At 45.0% G+C, this 22,329-nt stretch overlaps 1 protein-coding gene across 6 annotated transcripts in view; it reads left to right on the forward strand.

The window, feature by feature from the left end:
- The first annotated feature begins 1,302 nt into the window (after positions 1–1,302).
- Positions 1,303–22,329, forward strand: part of NRIP1 (nuclear receptor interacting protein 1) — an 80,174-nt gene continuing 59,147 nt past the window's right edge. For 2 of the 6 annotated variants that reach the window (XM_075433733.1, XM_075433768.1), the window contains exons 1-2: positions 1,710–1,813; positions 8,607–8,691. The gene's annotated coding sequence lies outside the window, so the exon portion shown is untranslated. Of the gene's footprint in view, positions 1,382–1,541; positions 1,614–1,709; positions 1,814–1,891; positions 2,011–7,738; positions 7,810–8,606; positions 8,692–22,329 lie in introns of those variants that run through there. The other 4 variants (XM_075433744.1, XM_075433752.1, XM_075433742.1 and 1 more) reach the window with 4 other exon arrangements.

A 22,329-nucleotide genomic window follows, 5' to 3' on the forward strand; every position in this document is an offset into this window, starting at 1 on the left:
TCGGGTGCTTAGCATTGAAACATTTATGAGATAAAGATTCTTCGTGAAATAAAAAATTAAACATCATTTATTTGCAATCAGAATTTGCTAAATGAGCCTACTATGGGAATGAAGAGCAAAACTTCTTGTTTTAATGGAATCACGATCAGGCTATATCAAGAGACTTCTGCTCTCAAAAAAAGAGGCTGTTGTATAGGCACCGTAACGTGCAGTAGCTTTAGAAAATGCTGCTGCGTTTCTGGGAGAAAGTGGTTAAAAACACACGATGATGAAGTTAACCTAAATCTTTCATTGGCTTAAAAAAATAGGTCAAGTAATACATTACTAGCTCCGCTGTAAGCCCGTACACAATCCGTACATTCCAGAGTGAAAGAGATTTTGCTTCACATTGCTACGTCTGCTTTCATTCACGGGAACTCTGCGTTAAAACATTTGGCTTTTCACAAGTGTTGACTCCCTTTTGCTTTCTTTAAGGTGAAAATCTGTGTGTTCTTTAACAATATTAGTTTTTTTTTTTTTACTAAAAATATGCTTGACTGTACCGTTTACGGTCATTTTGCCTGAGCTCTAGAACCAAAATGTTGGCATGTGTTCACGCCGGTATTACCGCACAGTTCGTAAGCGACCCGTCAGCGGACTTGTTTCTCCTTCCTCAGTCTCTGACTTCTAGAAGAAGGGAGGTGTGGTGAAGCGCCTCACCACCCAGCCCTTGGCGACCACCACGCCGAGCGCCCGGGCGCTCCCCGAACCCCGGCACACGGCGGCTGTGACCAAGGCCGCCGAGCTCGGCCCGCGTCCCTGGACACTCAGTTCCCTGGCGGGAGTCAGCTCCGGGGAACAACTTGACGCGTGTCGCGATTCCCGACAGCCGAGGCTGTCTCCAGACGGGCGGGGATGCCGCCTTCCAACGTGGAGGGCCGGCTCTCCTTGGAGGCTCTGCCCAAGGCCCGTTCTCCTCACAGATTCGTGGCCCGGCGGGCAAACAGCCCGGCTTCCAGCAGCCGTTCTGTCCCCGGGTCTCGCACCGGAACCCGGCTCTCGGCGGGGACAGCGCCCGAGGAGCCCTCTGTGCCCCGGCTCCAGCCGGGAGGGGCCCTCCGCTCCCTCCCTGCCCTCTCCCGGCTTGGTGCCCGCCGCCGCCCCGCCCGGCCTGGCAGGCCGAGGCCGAGGGGAGCTGCTGGGCGCCGAGAGGGGAGGACAGGGCCGGCCCGGTCGGCAGGGCCGGAGGGGGGGGGGGCAGGGCCCGCCGGGCCCTCCCGGGAGCCGCCGCCGGCGGGAGCCTCCCGGCTTTTCGGGGGGGGGGGGGGGGGGGGGGATAAGCTTCTAGTGCGTTTTCCGGAGGAAAGTCTGAAAATAACAAGCTCTAAACTGCCAAGAAATGGTAACCGCGCTTCCCCGCTAGTCCAAGCGAGATGAAGGGGGGGAGGGGGGAAAGGTGTTATTTTTATTTTTAATACGGGTCCTCCGGTGCCGTCGCTCGCAAGTTTGTTTCCCGTTCGGTCACGTTAATCAGCGGGGCAGGGGGCGGTGCGACGCGTCCACGGCCGCCGGCCCCGCAGATCTCGTCCCCGGGCGCAGCCCCCCCGCCCGGCCCGGCCCTCCCGCCGCCGGGGGTGAGAAAAGGGTTAAGAAACTTGGCCGGGGCGATGAATGGCGCGGCGCGGGGAGGGGCCGGGCTGCGCCGCGGCGGGCGAGGGGGAAGGCGGGGAGGATCGCGGCTGCGGGTTAGGCTTTGAAAGTCAGCCTCGCAGGCATTGCAGCAGAGCCCCGAGCCGCGGAGGGGCGCGGAGAGGAGCCCGGCCGAGCTCGCCGTGTACGTGCGGGGGGTCGGACAGACGCGGGGTTGGGGGGGGGGGGAGGAGGCGGCGCGTCCTGCCCTCCAGCCGGGGGGACCCAGCCGCCCTCCGCGGCTTTGGGAGCCGCCGCCGCTCCCCGGACCTCCGCGCCGGGACTGGCCGCCGGGCAGGGTCGGTGTGGCGGGGGCCGCCGCCGCCGGAGCCTCTCCCGGAGGTGAGGCGAGGCGAGGCGAGGCCGGCGGGCAGCGGCCGCGGTGGGGGGGTGCGCGGGCCCGCCGCGGGGCGGGTGAGCGCGGCGCTGCGCCGCCGGCAGCCGCGCTGGCTGGCGGGGGGGAAATGGCCGAGCGGGCCGGGCCGGGGCCGGGCGGGCAGGCGGCGGCGGCGGGGAACAATGCCGGGGCGAGCCCGGCGCGGGGGCGGCCGCGGCGGCGGGGGCTGTTTCCGGTGGCGGCCACTTCCCCCCCCCCCCGGCACTCCCCCCCCCCCGGTGCGAGCTGAAAGTTTGCCTGGCCGGGGTGGGCTCGGGGGGGCGGGAGGGACGGAAAAGTTACTGGTCCGGGAGCCGCGAGCGTTCCCCGGCCCCTGTGTCGGAGGGGCACCCTCCCGCTGCGCCTGTGAATTACTCAAAGGGCCGCAAGCCCGGTGCGCAGCGGCTGCGGCGGCCGCCCGGAGGTGCGGGGAGACCCGGCCCCGCCGGCCGCGGCCTCGCCCGCCTTGGCGGCAGCTGCGGGCGAGGCCCCGCGGCCCCCTCCTCGCCTCCCCCGGCTGCTCGCCCCCGCCCCGACCCGCGGGCGGGCCGCCGGCCGCTGCTCCGGCGCCTGGGGACGGGCGCTGGGCTGCCGGCTCCCCCCTGAGGGGCCTGCTGGTCGCCGTCTGGGGCTCCTGGGGGACGCCGCCGTTTCCTTCCTAGGCTAAAGGTGACTGTTCCAGGCGTGGGGTTGCGTCCCTCAAGCGCTGCAAAGGTGGTTTTTCTTTTTTTTTTTTTTTGTCTTTTTTTTTTTTTCCTTTTTCCCTTTCTCCCTGCGGGAGGCGGCGTTAGAGGCTGCTCTTCCCAGTGCCGGCCGGCGATGGAGTTGGTGGTAGGGGAAGGCGAAGGAACGCGGTGCCGGGGCATCGGCGGAGCCAGGGGCGGCTTTGTAAGGCGCCGGCAGGCTGGTCCCTGCGCTCCTCTCCTCCTCCCGCCTTGTTGGTGTCGACGCTCTGTTGGGGTTTGAACTTAGAATTCTGCTAAAAGGCTTGACGCGCGTTGAAGAGGTTTGGAGATCGGTGGGGTTTCTGGCTTTGGGATCTTGTTGGCGTCGGGAAAGCTGAGGTGGTCCCCGTGTGCCTCGTGTCTCTGGAGACCGTGTTATTCCGTGTTTAGTTTTGAGAGGACCTGCCTGCAGCGTCTGACAGCTCGCGGGGCTGGGTAGAATTTGACTGAGTCATGGCACTATAAATGTTCAGAGATACTGTAAGGCTTTATTTAATGAAGAGCGCGGATCCAGCCTGTGAGGACCCGCGGGGAGGAAGCAGTCACTTGCGGGGAGAGGGCGGTGTGTCCCTCGGCGGGTGGTGGGAAACCTTTTACTTTTGTGCTCAAATGCGATTCACTGCTTCTGGGGCTGACAATGCACTGGGAAGGGGCATGTTAATATGCCATATGACAGAAAAAAGCTTGCTGAGCGGAGGATATCTTGTGACTGAAATGTGATTTAATAGCATCTGAGTAATTCTTGCTATAAGAGTTGACATCTCAGAGAGCAAAAGTTCTCATCCAGAGCGGTGGTCAGGCTCGTTTGGGGCTTCTGCTGTCCGGGGCGGCTGTCTTCCCAGGCTTGTGGTCCGGAGGCCCCGCTTGTTATTTTGTCAGCGTTCCCTGAAGGTAGAGCTGGCGTTGGCCCCAGAGCAAGACAGCACGTCCGTGGTGGGTGAAACACGTACGTAGGGCTGTGCGTTTTCCCTTGGGCGGGGTGGAGGAGCCAACAGGTAGCGGTGGCGTGTTTGGAGTGGGGGTGAAAGCTGACCTCCTGCCAGGCTGCCCTGCAGTCCCGAGGTACCTGATGAGCAGGAGCTGTCAGGGGCATTCAGGTTTTCGTAGACCCTGTGTGTACAGAATACAAGATGCTGTCAAATGCCAAGCTGTAATGGATGGGCTTTTTTTTTTTTTTCCTGTTAGTCTTGGGGTAGGAAATTGCCAGATGAAAATGTGCTCCTTCTCTCTGCTCTCTGTACTGTAGCGAAAGAAACAAGTGATAGATGTGCTAATCAAAATTGGAGGAAAATAACCAAAATTTACTATAGTCGTAAAAACTGTGTTGGTAAAGAAGTAAAAGTGAACTAGTGTTTTTCTATTGTAAACTTAAACGGGTGATTTAAACGCTGGCTGTATCACCTGCAGTGTTTTGGTAGCTGTGTTTAGGGTGGATCTGTTCTGTAAAAGGCATGGAGGAAAACTGTGATTTCTTTTTTTTAAAGTGACTCAGTAAAGGTTATAGAACTCAAACATGAATTAGCTTTATGCTGATCGTATTTGCCTGTAGGTTTTCCTGAAAGTGGGATTGGTTTAAAAGAACCGGCAAAGGCTTGCTTGCTTTTTCTTTTCAGAGCTAACTTTGTTTTTCTGGCTTTGAGCACTGGCAAGAGGTTTCTGTAATGCCAGCTGTATTATTGCTAGCAGTGAGACCACTGTTAATTTTATCAGTGACAGTGCAGGGCACTACTATATTAAAAGATAAACGATGTTTTGCGTTGTGCCGAGCACATGTATAAGCTTGCCCAAGGCGAAGCCAGGGAGTTGCATTTCCCACAGTCAGCTGTCTTGCTCGAGGGTTGCGCTTGACACCTCCTGCTCCTGCTCCTCCTCCTCCTCCCAGGGCTATCGCGGAGAAGGCTGGAAGAAGGCTGTAATATTTGGTTAATTTTAGAATAGCTCCTCGGAACTTGCATGAACCTCAGAACCCATGTGCTGGGGGGGTTCTCCGCTGGGTGTGGATGTACAGGGAGCGGAGGGGGACCCAGGAGAGGGAGAGCATGGGGTTTCCCGCTGGTGGTCTGGTGTGGGGGCGAGTGTGGCCTCGGTGGGTGGCCTCCCACGTGGGGGGTGGATGAGGTTGGGCTGCCTGTGGGGGAGGCTGGGTGACACTCTGTGAGTGATGGGGTGGGCACCGAGCCATAGGTTGGATAAATGGGTAACTACCCTATGGATTAAAAAAGGGTAAATGCCCTTTTGGGACAAGAAGCACAAATTTTGCGGTATAAATCGTTACTGCTCAGCAGGGGTCTAATGACAGGCAAGTGGAAAGATAGCACAGGTAGGGGATGGAACCTGAACAGGAGGAGAATGTGCAGAAGAATATGCACTAATGTACGAAAACAAGATGAAACCAATGAACTCGTCAGTCTGCCCGAAGAGCGTTAAGCTGGAGGCAGCGGGGTTGGCGGTGGCTGCATTGGTGGTTTGCTCGTTCCTCCTGCCAGCAGGCTGAGGCGAGCGGAGCCGCGATGCTGGACTGCGCTGGCCTGCCCGTGGCAAGTACGAGAGGTGGTCTGAGGAAGGGTTTCAAAGGCTTGCGGTGTTACTTTTGGATATCAGGGTGTTAAGAGTTTTGCTAGCTGCGTTTGGAAATGCCGAATTAGAAAGCAACGTGGTTAGGGTTGGCAGGCGGAGCTTTGGGTGGACATCTGTGAGCACGTGGAAGCTTTCTTGCGTTCTCCGGTGGGGAGAGCTGCCTCAGGGAAAGCGGGCGGAGGGATTCTTCTGGTGAAGATGAATGTCTGCACTTCGCTGTTTCTGGATTATCTATTTCAAATACTTAGAAAAGCGAACGGACGTATTTAGCACTTGAAAGAATTAATTTGGTGGTTTATTTGACTGTCTGCTGCAGGTTCACTTGGCTCGATGGTTGAAGAAGGAGTATAGGAGCTAAGACTCCTGTAAATAAATATTCAGACATACAAAGGGGAAGAAGTAGTTGCTAGCCATCTTAGTTTGGGTCGAACCGTCCTGGCACAGTCTTCTTGTATGTAAACTGTTAGTGGAGCTCACTGCTCCTGTTGAATTGCCTGTCTTGGGAGAAACTCTGTTTTTGTACCGCTTATTTCTAGATGTCATTATCTTCAGCAGAGGAAAACCGATTTTGCTTATAGACAGTATCAGATTAAAAGCGGAAGCTACAGCCTTTCTGTTAGTCACTGGTTTCGAAGACGTTGAGCTTCGTGTGGAAAAGCAGCTCGGTGTTGGGGAAGACTTCTGGTGGGCTGCCCTTCCTCCCCCTTGGAAAGGCAGTCGTGAAGGAGTCGTTGTGAGAGATCAGGCGTGAGATGCAGAAATGTGTTTTGGTCTTCACCGAAACAGTTAAAAATAAATAAGGGAGTACTTAATTTGCCCCCGGAAGTGCTTAGTGAATTTCTGTGTTGAACTGTGTCTAAGTAGTACATTTTGCTCGCAGAAGTGCAGTATTTTGTTCTCGTTGCTGCTAGGCTGGTACTGCTGCTCCGATGCTGATGTTGTTGTTTTCTACAGTGAGCTGTAAGATTCACAGCTACAGGCTCTCTGTTTGTTCTCCGTGCCCCACCCCACTATGAAAATGGAGTTGGAAAGGAGATTGAAAAGGTGTTTTCAGTGATGTGGAAAGCAGAGCTCTCCTCAGAGGTAGAAAGAAATGATCATTTGTGCCCCAGGAGATTGTCCTGTTTGTGTCATCACCTGTTCCACTTTCAAAAACATGTAATAGGAAACAAATTAACATTCAGAAAAACTGAGATGTACGAACCAAGTGATCCAGCTGTGAAGTTTTGGGGAATAAAGTATTATTCTACATAAGTTTTTTTCACTTGTTTTGGTGGCATTGGTTTTTTTTGCTTGGGTTTTTTTAATTTTAATTTCAAAACATTATTAAAGGGATAAGTAATTTTCCCTAGAAATAACAATTTCTTTTGTTCTCTTTTCTCCGAACTCTTATAAAACTTTTGTAGTCGCTTGGAACAATGCAGAAAAGACTGTTTAGTACTGACCCAAAGGAAATCCTGTCTATACATTGAACCCTGATGGCAATACGTTGTGGGGTGTTAGTTGATTTTTGGTGTCTGTGTCGTGTTGTCCTCTTTCCCCCCTGCCCCCCGATAGAAATCTGCCTTCTATTGGAAGCAGGAATACTTAAATACAACCACTTGTGAGCAGTGGAACACATTTTGTCTGCATCTGTGGTACAGAATAGAAATACTGGAATTGACTATTTTTCTCAAATTAAGGTGACTTGAAAAGGGGAATATATATTTTTTTTTTTTTTAAGTGCTGCTTCCTTCTGCTCTAAGGGACCTCTTGTCCCATTTTTCCTATGCCCCCAAAATATTCCACATCCAGCTTATTTGTCCTTCTAGCAAAATGAGGTTGGGAAGGCTTTGAACTATGTTCATTACCACCTTTGTCAATTTTGTACCCGTCATTTCTCTGATGGCTTTTGATGGCAGTGGTAGCTTTATCTTTTTTTTTTTTTTTTTCCCTCCTCCCTAATTGAATCCAAATGTTGAGAGTTGCTGCTGTTCCATGGTGCAGATTGGCTTTTTATTTTGTGATATGTATAGGGAAAAGATTTGAAATAGTGTCCGCATGTAGTATTTCAGGGTATTTACTTATTTTTCAGCTTAATTGGATCTATGGCTTTTGTTGGTTCTTGATTCTGGCGGTAGTCCAGCATGCTTCTGTTATCTTTGACATAGCTGAAAGCTTTGAACAGGTCTTTTTTTGGATGATGACCCATCTGTCAACACCTGTATCTTTTTTTTTTTTTTTTTCTTCTTCCCCCCAGGTAGCATACTGCAGTGGTCAGTTGGGTGTTTTCTTTAAGGTGGCTTTAGCCTAAGTGGTTTTGTGGAAGAGGGAAACACTATGAGCTACCCCCAATGCCCACGCTTCCCACTCTGCTCCTCTCCACCCTGCGCATCCTCAGCCACCTGTGCAGTCCTCTGTGCTGGAGAAATCCTGTGTTTTAAAGGCTTTTGCATGTAGTTTTTGTGAGACCGGAAGCTAAAGGTGAGGCAAAGAAGAGAACTCTCCCTTTGCCAAGCAAGAGGAGGAGAAAGTACAGCCAAACAGTGGAGAAAGTCTATTTTTCTTTTTTTTTTAATGTGTTTTATTGTAGTTAAATTTGACTCTTTATGCATAATAAACACTGCTTGGGTGGTAACTTGGTGACAGGAGATTTAACGTAACCTTTAATAAGGCTCGTCACAAGAACAAGGCTTGTGATGGGTAACATCTTCTAACTATAATATTGTATACTATTTAATTCCTAAATATGTCAGAGCATTATCTCTGCTCATTACAACTCTTACATTCACCAGTTATACTACGCTCTTGTCTTCTCCTTTTGTATGTATATATTTAAATTAATAGGGGCTCTTTAAAAAATATGATTTTGACATGCATAGGTGCAAGTTGAATATGTTAAGTAATAATTCCTGTATAGGAAGGAGGGCTTTTGTGTCACAGCTGTTTTTTGAATGAAAGGAGGAAAAAGGACTGTGGCTTTGAATCGGAGTTGAAAGTGGATTTTGTTCTTGCAGAAATACTGTCCACTTAGTCAATAAAAAGTGTAGACAATGCAAGTTGTTTCTACTTGTTTTACTGATGGTTCTGTTTGGAAGATTTTGATTTCCGACGTTTGGAGCTATTTTTTTGCTTCTGAAATAGAAATGTTATTTGCAGTTCTTGCTGTTAAAAATAAAGCATTGCTTTCTGTTACACCAGTAATGAGAAAATAGAGGTATATTGGGTAGGAAAAATTGGTATGCGGACTTTCATATGGTGGTTTCTGCTGTTCTTTTCAGATCAAGCATGGAATTGTTGAGGAAGAAAACTAGTGCATCCTTGGACTCCTGAAGGAAGAGCTTTCCTGATGGGACCACTTTCAAGGTAAATAATTTGTTTGGATTAATACTTTTTCTCTTTAATGAGCACACAGTAAAAAATATTTTGGTAGTGTTTGAACATTTTGCACGGAATTCATTTGTAAGTCCTGAAAATTTAGCCTGTTTGTTTGGGAAGTAGCTGCTAAATAGAGAAGAACCTGATTTACGCGTAATTTCAGAGTGAAAGAGAAGATTAAATAAAACTTACTGTGTTACAGTCTGTCTTATTTTTTAAATAAAACAGATCCAAATTGAGCTTCTGTGGCAAGGGACTGTCGCAGTAAAATCATTATTAGATATTGCATTACAATGGCTTGTAGACATTTAGCACCACTGTCATTTTGTTTGGATCTGCTCCCTTGGTTCCCATTTCATAAATCCTATTTTTCTTTGATACTGGGGAATAATTCCCTGAGTGTTGTCCAGTGATTGCTTATGTGTACGCACTTTGGTTTGTGAGTAATTTTATCCACTTGAGTAGCCCCACTGTACTCGGTGGGCCTACATGCATGCCTAAGAACTTGAGAATGCTGATGAGCATAAAGGATACAATTTGGGCATGTAATGGTTGACAAGCAGTTGTTGTTTTGTTTCTGGTCTCTCTTAGGACTCATTTGCATTGCCTCCAGTGGCAACTTTTGTGAGCATTAGTAGGGAAGATCTAGAAGCTGGAGGCAGTCGTACCAAATCCCAGCCTGCAAAAGTACTTGCATATCCATTGTAATGACACAGATTGCAGATGCAAGGATATATTTTTCTTTTTTTAATAATGTGTTGCTTGACTGCGTTTGAATGTAGCATCAGTCTGTGTACTGCATTTCAACGTCTCCAACACAATAGAGCACAGCAAAATGAAATCATTAGAAAATATCGGTGCTTTGTAAATTGAGGACGTTTGGATTTATCCAGAATTGGTGTTTTGGAGATAAAGGAAAATCAAGATGAGGGATCAGTCCCCGCCCCCTGTAACATTTCCTAGTTGACTTCTCAAAAAGAAGTCTAGCGTTGCTGTAGCGCTGCTTAGTTGTCTGAGCAACTGTATTTACAGGAAAGTTAATTGTGTTACTTGCTGGTCTCAGAATCAGTAAGATAGGCACTTTGGAATTAAAACACAATTAATTAATTAGCTATTTAAAACTTGAATTGTTGTGATCAGCAGCAGATGGTCACTTATACAGCCTTAACAGAGCTTAGTAGACAGTAGCTTTTGTGGCAGCAAGCTTTTTGAAATGTTTACACATCTTCAGAAACAGTTAAAGTAATTCAAAGCTTTGTTTCAAGATTGTCGTGTCTGGTTAAAAGCAGTTCTGTTTAGTCAGAGTTGCGAAAGTGTAAGCTGTAAATAAGTATCTCGCACTAAGTATTCAGCTTGTCAGTAAGGTGGTTAAGCTAAAGATCTGAGAGAATGTGTGTGTTGGTGTATGCCTGGCTGGTAATCCTGACACAGTTTGCATTTTTTTTCCTTCCATTTCTAACCAATGTTATAAACCACTTATGTGCTACGTCTTGATTTTCTTTTGGGGGGGGGGAGGGAATGAGGGGAACAGGTTTGTTCATTGGTTATAGGCACTAGTTGTATAATACCTGTGTTGGTATATCAGTTTGCATTGCATACGCGCGCGTTCATGTGCAGTGCAGTAGAGTTGTCATGATTGGGGGTTTGTTTTTGTCGTTGGAATTCAATTTCTTGTTTTCAGTTGAAGTACTGGACCATGAGGATGGTCTTTCTCCAGAAAGCTTTGCAAATGTAACTGTTGGTCTTGTTGGTGCTGTGTAACCCTTCATGAAGAGACGCAAGAGGGGAAGGCAGTCATGCTGTCTAAAGCTGAGCTGACATCAAAGAAAAAGCTGTACCACTGAGCTAAGATTTATAAATTATATCCTTATTTTTAGCTTATGCAAGCCTAAGAAACTTCAAAAGATGCAACTCATTAAAAGATACAGATGAGAATGAAAAACTAATAGTAATTGTAACTACGCTGTCAAAAGAGCAAGATGGTGACTCAGTGTGGGCGAGGTTGGCAGGGGCAGCCTTTAGTTGAGGAGGAATGGGTCACCGTAAAACAATTACATCTTATTTTTAATGATAGGTTTCAGAGAGCAGCAAATGAGCGTAGTATGATCGTGGCTGATAGTATGTGCTTTTCTTGTTGGATAAAAACCCCAAAGCCTGAGGGTAAGAAGTTGCAAGCAGAAGTTTCACTCTCACCGCCTTCTCCTCTGAAGAGAAAGAGGAAGGCCATGCCAGCGAAGGAAATGCCGCTTTTTTGCTGCGTAACCGATCAGTGTTTGGATGTGTTTTGTCGTTGGGAACTAAAACAGTGCTTCCATTTTGTCGGCTTAGGAAATTTGGTAAAGGGGTTGGTACCTTGCAGGGTGGAGAGATGTCCCTCGTTCTTTCTGTGGCTCGGCGTTTAATGTTGTGCAGCAAACTTTTAAGTTTAACATATTTGAACTTGTACTAGATAGGGTTAATAGGCTAGAACAAAAGGTCAAAGCATAAGGCATTAGGCTTAATTAAGGGAGAGCAGGAGTGGCAGGAGTATGTGACAGTTAAATGGGTTTCCCACAGACTAATGTCTGTTAGTGCAACCATGCCTCAACTTAAGTGGGTTATTTTGTGCAAAGGGCAGCAGTGATTAGCAGTTTGACATGCCAGACATTTCTGGCCAATCCCATCTGTTTTAGAGGTTAAAAAAGCACACCTTTATGAGCTGATAGATTGATTTGTGTGCCCGTCTGGTAAAGATTAGAAGTCCAAGGCCGGTGCTGTAAATGCCAGTTATAGAATATTGTACTTTCTTAGTTGCTCTTTGTTTAAACTGTGGACTGTGTTGTAATGGGGCTAACGGCTATAAGAGTGATGATGCAATATGAAGAACGCGGCAGGGCTGCTGCCCCAAGTGTTTTGAACCAGAAAAGTCTGGGAGGAACATCTCCTCCTTTGTCAGGTTTGTTTTGAGTGGGGGCCGGTAGGCTTTGGGCGTCTTGCAGTGCTTTGCTTGGAAGGGGAATCCAGTGTAACGCACTCCGATGTGAGGCTCGCACCTCTCCGTCCCTGTTAACGTCCTTGTCCAGAAGCTGCCATCCTCGGCTGGAGCAGTTTTCCAGTTCCAAGTGCAGTTGGCTACAGAAGAGTTTAAGTACTTGAAAGGTTTCAATATTTGTCTTAACTTTATTATGCTCTCTGGGTCCTTCCCATTCCATTGCTTAATTGGGATGATACCTGCGTATTCGGTTGTTTTTTCCTTTGTAGCTATTACTCTCTGGATGCTTTTTCTGATTGTATCATGAGGTTGACTTGTAAGCTTAAAATAGGTAGCACGGTAGATCTTGACTATGTTTCTCGTCATCTTTATGACTTTGTAAAGTCAGAGTTATGTTATGAGTAATGTAAGACTATTAATAAATCGTTGATGCAGTAAAACTGTTTTTGATAATGTTCAAGGTTCATACGTAGTTGAAGGTGATTATCTTATTTTAAAATTAAGCAGAGGTCAGACTGTGGCGCAAATGATATGTGAAGCTTCAATCTCACGGACAGTCTTCCTCACTGTAAATACATTATTTTAAATTAAACTCTTAATTATAAATGTATTTTGTGGCAACATACTGATTAACTTCCTTTACGTTTTCTGAAAAGCAGTGAGATACATGTACTTACTTAAAGTTAATGCTTAAAGCTCTCATTTTTAAAAGATGTTTTCTCTATTCTCTCTTTCCTCTCCATTCAAGCAGTCGTACTTGTAGCTACATAGAACCGAGAAGTAACTGCATGACATTAACACTGGACACCCTGCGTTTAACATTCCTACATTAACTGTAAAATTAGTCACCTGTCTAAAATTTGTTGTTTTTCTCCTTGCAAACATGATTTTCTTTCCCCCATTTCAGGAAAAAAAAAATAAAAATTGAAGATAGCAATGACTTGATATTCATACTGTGAAGACTGCTCCATGTGCCTGAGATATACTTTTGCTGTTACAGCTGTGGCCTGTTCCTTGAAGAGATCTACTAATTTGTGATATATGAGCAATGTGTCTTCACCTTATCTAGCTTTGTAAGAGCCACCTGAGTTTTTCTTCTGTTTTTGCGCAAGTCTCTTACTTCTGTTTAAAATACCTAGAAATATTTTCAGTGTCCTTTAGGATAAGCCAGGCAACGTCACTATCTTGCAGTTTATTTAGTAACATGGAGCTGAAATGGGCATATGCAGCATCATGTTCTCTGTGGAATAATATCTATTTAAATGATTTGGATCTAATACATATTTACATGAAAAAACATCTTGCCCTTCTCTGTGGGGAGAGAAGGTGAACAAGCATAAATTTTATAATACTCATTGCTTCTGTTGCACTAAATCATACTTAAATTGCAGAAGGTTGTTGGCTTGAGAGTTGTGTAGAAAGTGCTTGGCTAGTAAAGTGAGGGTGTGGGGAGATTTATCTAATTTAATACTAAGAAAATGTTGTCAGCTGCAGTGCATTGATATGCGATTGCCTAAATCCTAAAGCTGTACTTTAGGTTTCTGTATATGCATATCTGTAATATTTTCATGCTTATGATACCCAAACTATAATCCTGAAACAATCCATTAGTGCAGTGTGCGTGTATGTTATATTTTGGCTAATTTGATTGCTATTGATCATACCTGAGCCATTATCTAGTATCTTGGGAATGGAATGGATCCTGTGTCTGCTTTTCTGCTGTTTCAGGGCAGAACATACTCTATCAAGTTTCTTGTAACAGTCGTTGTTAAAATCTTTCTTTATAATCGCTGCTTGAGTGTAATTAGCATTTTCTGCTCGAAGTGTATCACAGGTTGAATAATAGTTTTCCAGGTGGCATGATAAAGATTGCATTCAGGAATAAACACAGGATGTTTTCTACCTCTGTCGTTAGGATATAGTCTAGCTTTGTTGATGAGAGTGGAAGTCCAGACAGTGACTTTTGTTGGGCTTGGGCTCCTCTCTTGGTCTGCGCAGTTCATGAAGTGTGGTAACGTGGAATCAGTCGGGTGGCTTCTCTTCTACCGTTCCGCTTCTATCATTGGGTGAATTTCAGCAAAACTATTCAGTTTAGCATTACTGAATGTAACAGGGCCTTATACCAAGTATTCTGTAATAGTCAGGGGTTCTGCTGCATCTTTTTTTTTTGTAATGTCTGTTCTTTTCTATTGTGCCTTTCAATTAGAGTGTTATAAAATACATACATAAGGCATTTATATGGCTTGAATGGCCGTTAGGTGTTAAAAGCAGTTCTAAAGTGTCTGTTGTTTTCAGCTTTTTGATACAGCCTTCGAGAAAAGGAAGATGCACTCAGTCTTTGGTGTTTCAGAGGATTTGCTTCTTTCATACACTTGATGAGAAGGTGAGCATTGGGTTGGTATCCCTGCCTCATTACAAGCTGGATAGAAAGGGTGCTGCACCGTGCTTGTGTGAACTGGCCGACTATGGATTTTTCCCTTATTCTAGATTTCCATACTCTTTGACCTTGTAGTCGTTGACTTTGGTCTGGAACAATTTCAAAGTCATGTAAATGAATGTAATTAAGGTATTGCTTATCATCTTGGAGAGTTCACAGAGATGCTTATTGGCTAGAAAGGTTTGTTTACTTAGTATGGAAGGTTAATATAAGGTTAAATTTTATTGTGTAAAATGGCTTCATAATGTTTCTGTTTAGCAGCTGAAGAAAATAGTGTTTGAAAAGCCAAATAAGAGTTTTATTTGACCTCCATGTGTTTCCTGTAGCTTGCATTATTGGGAAAATTTGTCTTCATCACGTAGTCTTATTACAGTTTTCCTTTTTACTCGTTCCATAAAGGGAACCTCTCCAGAACTATTTGTAGGCGTTTATGTAGGAAAGGAGCCACATTAAGGAAGGAAGTGCAAAAATATTTGACAATAATTGCTGTAAGTAGTCCATCCACTTCCACTTACCTCTTTTTGTTCCCCCTCCCTCTTTTTGCCAGAATGAGATTCATGCTTTGTTCTTTGGTGCTTCTTTTGTCTTTATGCCCACTGCTGCCAAAATAAAGTGAAGAAGCAGAGTAAAACAGCAGGGAAGAGCATCGAGGTGGTGGTGTCTGCCTTGATTTCTCAGGCAGTAGAAAGAACAGAGCCTCGGCCTCCCATTTTCTTGTCTGTAGCCCTCAACTTCATTTGAGTATAGTTGTCTTGCTGCTTGTTTGTGGAAAAAAATGCTTGCCTGAGTGTTGTTTTTCTCTACTCACAAGTCTTTGTAGTTACCAAAAAGGTGAGTACGTGAGAAGTGTCATGTAAAAGAAAAAACAAAACAAACCACCCCAAACCAAACAAAAACCACCAACCGAAAAAAAAAACCAAAAACCTGACCAAACCCCAAAAAACCCATACCAAACCCCACAAACCTCTTTTCCCACACCTTTTTCATGTCCTGCTTCTGGCCGTTTTTCCAGAGATGCAGCTCCCGGCCAGCGAAGCAGGCATCCCTGATGGGTGGTGGTGTCCAAGCCAGTGTATTCTGTCAGTCCTGTACTGGGCTGAAGGTGGTGGGGAAGGACAAAGGACAAAGCTGGGTGGAATCGGGAAACAAGTCTTTTTGCACAGCTCTTTCTGGAACCATTTGGGCCACAGGGGCTGCTGGCTATGGTGGCCTTATTTCGCAGCGTACTTGCTTTTGTCATTTCTTGCTCTTGTAACAAAGAGTAGTACCTGGGCTCCTCACTGTTGAGGTAGCTGACTTTCTTCTGCTTACTAGAATTTTATGTGCTAAATTAATTACGCAGCAATGAGAATGTCCTTTAAAGGCTGATTAATTCAATGAATAGTCTTATCTGACTACTTATAACTGTGTAGATACCCTGTAACGTGTATCTGGGAGCATCCTTCCCCTCCCATTTTTGTAAGAGCTGAATGCTGCAGTTTCTTGTCTATGCTTCCTAAACACGCAGCTAGGACAATAGCTTCCATTTTTCTTTAATTCCTGGTAACAGTCGTAACCTGGAAGTGATCTAAAGGTGCTTTCAGAAGAAAGATAAGCAAAACCTCTCTTGGGTAAGATGTGACAAGGAGGATAAGAAGCTAAAGTTAAAAACTGGAATATAATGATCTAAAAGGGATGGGAAGGAGGAACACCAGGGCTAAGTGTGAAATCCTTCATCTTTGAAATTGTGAGGAATGGTGCTGTTGGCTTCAGTAAGGCCAGAATTTCACCTGGATTCCAAGATATGTTCAAGTCCCCAAACTCCCTGAATAATAGAGGTCTATGGTTATGGGGTGGAAAGGCAAAACCAGCTGAAAAAGGTCCTTCATCTGTTACTTCAGGCCCTATTTATGGGAAATAAGGGAAGAATCTGTGCACCTTTGCCATTTGCTTTTGCTTAGCTAACATACCAAGAGGAAGTCTGCTCCGAACTGCTCTACAGTGGCCACGTGAGAGTGCAAAATTTCCTGAAGAACAATTTCCCCTTGCTGCTGGAGGTCAAAAATGATTTCTCAAGACTCAGTCGTGGTCCTCTCAACTTGCTGTTGTTTAATTCTTTGCTACCTGAAGTTTCATCCTGCTACAAAATAAATGCAAAAGGAACATTTAATAAACTGTGCTGATAGCATTTTGTAACCTCTTTGCACTCCCTCACAGAGGTTTAACTGTTGAGATGAAAAGATAACAAGGTTGTGCAGAATCACATTTACTGTTTACTGAACTCTGGTTTGTCTTTGGATTGCAATATCAAACATGAAAGTTTCATAGTGTCTTTTGCACGTAGCTTTTCAACACAGTCTTGAGTGCTTGCTCACAAACTTTTATTTTTTTCTTTTCAAAGTTAGTCTGTCACGTGCCCAAGGCTGTCTCAGCATGTATACGTCTGAGCTGGTTTTTGATCTGAAGTGCTTAAAAGGTCACTTTCCCAAACTTTGTCTTCTGGACCTCAGGTTTTATCATTAGTCATTTTCTACTGTGAATTCTCCTAATGGAAAAAGGATTCACTCAGTGTGCTCTTCAGGCTTTCCAGGCAATTTCACTTTTGTATTACCCTGCTCTGGTTTTGTGTTCAGTCTATTCTAATGTGCAGCAGGGGAGATAAGCAGTATTTGGACACTACTTCTTGGGTAACAGTGGGTATTTTGGGTTACAATGCCGTATGGTTTCTTTTAGCTCTGGTGTCTTCAGAGCCCTGTCTAGGCAAATACCAGCTGTATTTTGCCTCGGGGAAAACCGATCTTAAGCGTTATTAAGCAGGTCTTAAAATACCCTCTTTGTGCTGATGATCACACTATTTCTGTGGCTCCTACCTTGTGATTCCGTTGTTATTTTTTGAGGAAAGCTGTGCATGCTGCACAAGATACCGGGAGCACAGAAACAATCAAATTTCCTCTGTTGCGGCCATTTGGGGATGTTGTAGGCCATTGCTGTTCTGATACATAAGTAGATTTAGAGCCTTGGATATCGGTTACTCTTTGGATAATGGATTGTATGAATTTCACGTATAAGCATGCTCGTCTCCTTTTCCTTTCCTCCTTAAAGGTCACTGTACAGGAGGGAAAGTTGAGTCATGGGCTATAAACACTTGTAGATCTGCTATCTGATCTAATTCTTGTTAGCTTATTGCTTAGTGCTGTGGCAGGTGGACTTTGTCAGGTTTATCCACAGCGGTGCTGCTGACCCTGGTGACCTGCTCCATTCTCCTGCAGAAGGTCCCTTCCCTGGAGCGGGGTGGCAGGAGTCAGGGCGTGTCACCTCCTCCTCGCTGAGCAAAGGGAGCTGCTTGGAAATGCAGCTGCTCCGTGGGGACCATACAGCTTGTTTCTGTGGAAAACTTACCTTTTTTTGTAAAAAGCAAACAAACAAAAAAACCCACAAAGCGCTTGCCCACGTCCTCTGGTGATCATCTGCAGGATTCAGAGAACTCTAAGATGCCCTGGATTGTACAAATAGCAGTGGTTGGTTGAATAATTCAGAGAAGTAACATAACATAGTGAAATATTCCTGACTGTTGCAGTTAGTGTGCTTCAGTATCAAAACCGTAGGCAGGAGAAAGACTATTGGAAGGGCACCTGACAATGGGTGTGTTGGAGCTGGAGATACTAGGAACACTAAGTACTCTTAAGACTGGGAGGGAATTGATGGATGGGGTCCATTCTTCAGTTCTTGAACAGCTGTCGTGCTCTCCTGGGGATGGAGCACGTAGTGTTGTGGGGTGAGCTTTATGAGTGTTGTGTATTTCAAGTTTGGTTTTTTGTAGTTACTTTTTTTCGATGTTTTTATTATTACTATTTTTTTAATCCTAAATTAGATTCCATATTTAAAACCTCTTAACAAATGATCTCATACCTTCTCGTTAGGAAGAATTACGGCAGAGGGCCACCTTATGACGTATTTGAAACTGTAGTGATGAAGTTTATTTGTAGAAACTTTAGGAAAAAAAAATACAGCGATAGAAGTCGGGGGGAGAAGTTATGATTATTTTGTATGCTTTTGTATCTTTGGCAGGTGAGAACCTTACTCTTTCTGGGTAAACTAGGTTCCACTTGGATGGATCAAATGTGAAATTTCTAAATGTGTCACTTCTAAAATAATTTCTGCAAAAATGGTGTTTGGAGGCTTCTTGTGGTTTGAAGAGTACAAATAATATAATGCTCTTCAGATGCAATAAATACAAATGAGTTGGAGAAACAAACACATAGTTACCTTCCAGCCTGCATAAATAGTTGTACTAATTAAGGTAGGGGCAGATAGCCCTATGATGTTCTTTTTTGATTTAAATCACTAGATTATATAAACCAATGTGTAAATGTAAGCATATTCACAAACTGACTTTTCTGAATTCTGACTCCCCATACAGACACTAATGGTGTGCTCCAGCACTGTATTCTTGTATTTGTTATTTACAAATGAGTCACTTAAGATATGCAGAAATAACTGGTAATTACTAAAATGAGATCATAGAGGAGAAGAAAAAGGTATAATATTTTCTATGTACTTTTATTAGCTCTCTTTGGCTACCTTGTGTGTGCTGTTTAGTCTTTGCAGATTGCTCATGTGTAATGCATGCATAAAATGCCTTCTGGAAACGCGTAAATGGTTTACGTAAGTTGTTCAGTGGCCATGGTACAACCAGAAGGCTTGTCTCCCATGGGATTTGAGCAGCACTGGATATTTTGATATGTTTTGAGGTCTGTGGGCATTGCTTCCTCTCAGTTTACAAGTACTGCTTGCCACTCCTTGGGACTACATGCGTAAGTAATGTAAGTCCTGAACTAATCTCAGCTACATTTTTTTGAGTTACCTGAGGATGTCAATTTAAGGTGGATGTCTTTTATTTAAACATTTTAGTATTAGAGGCTCTAAATACACTGGAAAGCATTTTTTTATTTAAAAAAGAAAAAAGGTCTTTTTGTGCCCAAGTGATAATACCCGCTAACATGCATGCCGCCCTCTTCCCCCCTCCCTCCTGTCCCCCCTGTATGAGATAAATGTGGTAGTTTATATTTTAATATATTCTATGACAATGATTTTGGGCGTCATCTGTAGGCGTACTGGTGCAGCAAACTGATTAGAAGCAAAGCTGTGAAATTTGGCCTGCCCGAAGAATAAATAGAGGAGAAGATCCTTGAGTTGTCGTAGTCCAGTGGCAGAACCCAGTATTTTTGTCTGTGTCCTCTGAATGTAGAAGGGAGTGTGGATGGATAAGCTGGAGAATGAATGAGTGGGGTCTAGCAGTGGGCATTCTTTAGAGATGTGTTAAAAAAGAAGGGGGGAAAAAAAAAAAGCATCTTTGGTGTCTGGGAAAGCTTCCTAATGTGGTACACATAGAAATGCGCTAGAGATGCTAAGACTTACTAGACCAAAGTGTTTGGAACTTGGAGGACATTGATACTTGTGTCACTGGAACTGCCGTTTGTTGGAGCATTAAGGTTATTGCCACAATAACTTCTGTGTAATTTGCTTGGTTCTCCGTCTCTGTGGGTGAGGGGGAAGGTCTCTATGGAACAGATGTTAGTTAGCAGTATGCGGATGATGGGGATTTTGAATAGTACGTTTGGGCTAGCTGGAGTATCCTTTAATTTTCCAGTATGTTAAATGCTTTAGAGGAAAGAGCAGTGATGCAGAGGGGAAGGTGCTGTATGAAGCACACTTTAGCAGTTGGACCATATGCAAGGCTTCTGGAGCACCCAGAGACTGTCTCGTGAGGAAGAGGAGCTGGCAGGAGCACAGTGTAGCTCATGAAGCCTGCCAGTGCCCTTCTGAGCGTGGGGTTTGCTGTGGCTCCAGAGACCGCAGACTGCTAGAGACCAGCAGCAGAATGTGCTGCTCTGTGGACCTGAGTGTGCCACTGGGAGAAAGTTCTTTAACTCTGGTGTGTGGTAAAAGGTGAAAAATCGGGTGTTCTGGCTTGTGGCATGTGCTACCATTATCGCGTAGGACTTAGAGTCTGTTCTGCACACACATGAGCCACCCCCACTCCCCTTTTTGTACTTTTTTAATTTTTTAAAATTTTTTTCTTACACATTATGAATATGTATTGTGCTGTCACTGCTCTGAGCCTGGTAGCCAGTCTAAGGCATGAACTCTCACAAGTGGAAAACCAGCAAAATGTGCTGTGTAACCAAAAGTATGTAGGACTTCTAGGCAGCAAAATGAAGGAACAAATCCATGCCTTACCCCCCATCTCTGGGGAGGGGCTTTAACATCCATCCGTGGCTGCTTGAGTTATGGTCCGCAGATATTGCTTGTTGGTCAGCTGATGTAAATAGCTGGTTCAATCCACCCCACTTTAATCAGTATTACAGTTGGGGGTGGTGTTGTGTGTTGTCCCTCTCCCCCTCCCCCCCTTTTGCAGGTGGAATGAAGAGCTGGCTTAGTCTAAAGTAACTTCTTTCTTTAATAATTCACACTGTCACCACTGGTTCTCTGAAGTCTTTCTTTCCTTTCAAAAGAAGTGTGTTGTGTACATGCTTTGAGGTGTAAGACCCTTCTAAATAAAAGTATATAAACAGACTTTGGTTAAAATTGTCACAATTTTGAGCTGTATCAGGCATAGCTAAAGCTGTAGAAGTTGAATTATATCTAGTAAAAAGAAAACTGCCAGGTTTAGTTATGTGTTTGTATACTTTATATGTTTATATATCTGTGGTGGGTTTATTCTGTTACCGAGATACTGTCAAACCTAAGCCTGGGCTGCCTACCTGGCGAATGAAAGCAGCTATGCTTACATATTTTCTGTAAAGTTTGGGAAACAGTGCTGTATGGTGTTGTGTGTTTTTTTTCTTTTAAGCTTTGCAGCATTTAGTTAGATGTCTTTGTCGCCTGCTGTGCAGAAGGTACATACAGCAGCATGCGTGCTGTAGGAAGTTACGGTCTTGGCCTGTAAGTGCCATGCCCTGTTCCTGTAGACGAGGGTGACTCTTTCCCTGTTTTGTTTTTTCTGCTCTTAGTGGGAAAGGAATGGGATGCAAACCTGCTGACTTCCATGTCCTTGCTGCTTCCAGTAATGGAACAGACAGGTTCAACAGGGATATCTGGGCAGAGAGAGGGGGGAAAAAGTATCCAGACCAGAGTTTAAAAATTAATCTAGGAAGGACATTCTAAAAATAGATTAGAGCATGTGAACGTATACCTGTGAGAAAGAGAACGTGAAAGAGTTTGGTCCTATAAGAGGCTTTTTAAAGGGACAGCTGTATGCATCGCTTTCAATGTGCCAGACTACACTTTTGTGATGCTTAAAAATATTTATTCCTGTTATGAGGAAGACATGTCTTGGTTTGCTTTCACTGCTTCCTGCTCCTCTTGTAAGCTTCAATACTGAGCGTGAGAGAACATCGCATTGAAGTGGAACACACCCAGAATTAGGGGGAATAGCCCTACTGCCTGCAGGGTGTTAGCTCTCTTTTAGAGGTAAAGGCTGAGTTTGTGACCAAACAGTTAACATTTTTTTTAATATGCTAGCTAACATTTATTTTCGGTCTTATTTTTAATAGCTATATTGCAGTAAATGTACTTTTTCCAAGGAGGACAGTCAGTCCCTTAACCATACTGTGCACTGATTCCAGGGGGAGCTCAGCATGAAAACTGGTGAAACTGTAGGGTCTCCTGTGAGTTGGTCGTTTGGTTATTGTAGTTTCCTTTTGCTGAAAGGAGTAGATTATATCCAAGGAGAAAGGGATTTCCTCCCACTCCAAACCTAGCTGTGTTTTTTGTTTCATATGTTGATGGTTGTTTTGTAATACGGGAGCACAGAAGTTGTAGCTAGAAGTAGCCCTCCACTGTGTTTGAAGCGTAAAACCACATGCACACGCTAAAACAGACTAAGAATGGGACTGTTAAAATTTTACAGGTGAGGGGCTAAAATGTGGGGGCTTAAGTTGGCCTGAGCATCCAGAAGGAAGGTCTGTGGCAAGAGTATGCCCCAGCCCAGAGCCCTGCTGGCTTATGCCAGCCATCCTGGGTGGGTGTTCAGTCTAGCACTGACGAAACACCCGGCTGTAGTTGCATGGAGGCATTGTTTAGCAATAAAATAAAACAATATAAGAAAAGATGCATGTATAAAACGAGCAAGAATGGCAACATCTTCCAAGCAGTGCGATGTGTTAGACTAGCCTATGGATCAGTCAAGGACAAAACTAAGACCAGACATAGTCTTCATTCAGAAACAAATAAATAC

Source organism: Opisthocomus hoazin, chromosome 1 (assembly GCF_030867145.1).
Source record: "Opisthocomus hoazin isolate bOpiHoa1 chromosome 1, bOpiHoa1.hap1, whole genome shotgun sequence".
Classification (NCBI taxonomy): domain Eukaryota; kingdom Metazoa; phylum Chordata; class Aves; order Opisthocomiformes; family Opisthocomidae; genus Opisthocomus; species Opisthocomus hoazin.